Raw genomic sequence first — 1,188 nt, forward strand, 5'->3', positions numbered from 1 at the left:
GCAAATGAGGAGAGTGACGCGATCTTTGTGGGCCTTGAACCCTAGCTTCTTTACTTCGTCCTTGTAAAGCAACATCCGGGACGGCATCCTCTTCCAGTAGAGGCCAGTCTCATCCATATTGAAAACCTGCTCCGGGAGATAGCCACCTTCTTTAATTAATTTTGGGAACTCGTCCTCGACGTAACGAAGAGCTGCCTCTTGGTCTGCCGAGGCAGCCTCCCCATACAAAGGAACAATGCGAAGGCCAAACCTCCTCTTGAACTTCTCGAATCAGCCCTTGCTGGCAACAAAACCACGTTTTTCTCGTGGGGCAGGATCATCATCTTCGTCGTCATCATCACCTTCGTTGTCTTTGATAGATTTTCCTTCAGGAACTAGGCTATCATACAGGGTTTTGGCTTTGGTTCAAATCATGTTGGTATCAAGACTAACCTCCTTTTCCCGACAGTCCGATATCCACATTGATAATGCATTCTCCATTTGCACAATCGTCTTATTACAAGGAGTTACAACGCGCTTATTGTCCTTGGAGAACGTTGTTGAAGCAGTTTTACGTATTTTCATTTCATCTTTTTTTATGTAGCGAACCGTCGATTCATTCACTCCTTAAATGCGGGCAACAGACGCATAGCTACTGCCTGCCTTAAGCATGTTCAATAATTTTACTTTCTCGTTCACCGTCATCATTTTTCTCTTCTTCTTGGGTTCACTAGAGGATGTAGAGAGTAGAGGACATTTAGGAGACATTTTCAAGGTCGTCACAAGCAGTATTTTACACTAAAAAGCACAAAAAAACAGCTAAAAGTTCCACGCGGCAAGACTAAGCAACACAAGCGAAGCGAGAGAGAACAATGAATGCGGTCTCCCTTCACGGGGCGCACGGCAGGGAGAGATGCTAGGTAAAGCGTCTCGGCAGCTTGGCCAATCAGCTTGTGAGATTCTGGAGCCGAGAAGGCCAGCAAATCATAGAAGTGGATTTTGAGTTGCGCGCCATCTCCGTGTTGATACCTGATGTTCTACTGTGCTCTCTGCCTTCTGATAGCGCCCACGTAACTCACGCACCGTTTTTTTTCAAATTTTTGATGAATATTTTTGAAAATCCGCGATGCACTGAGACCGGGAAACTTGGCCCGCGAAATGGCGAGGGATTACTGTATATACATATATATACTGGTACATATATATACA

This window comes from Palaemon carinicauda, chromosome 1 (genome assembly GCF_036898095.1).
Source record: "Palaemon carinicauda isolate YSFRI2023 chromosome 1, ASM3689809v2, whole genome shotgun sequence".
NCBI classification, from domain to species: Eukaryota; Metazoa; Arthropoda; class Malacostraca; order Decapoda; family Palaemonidae; genus Palaemon; species Palaemon carinicauda.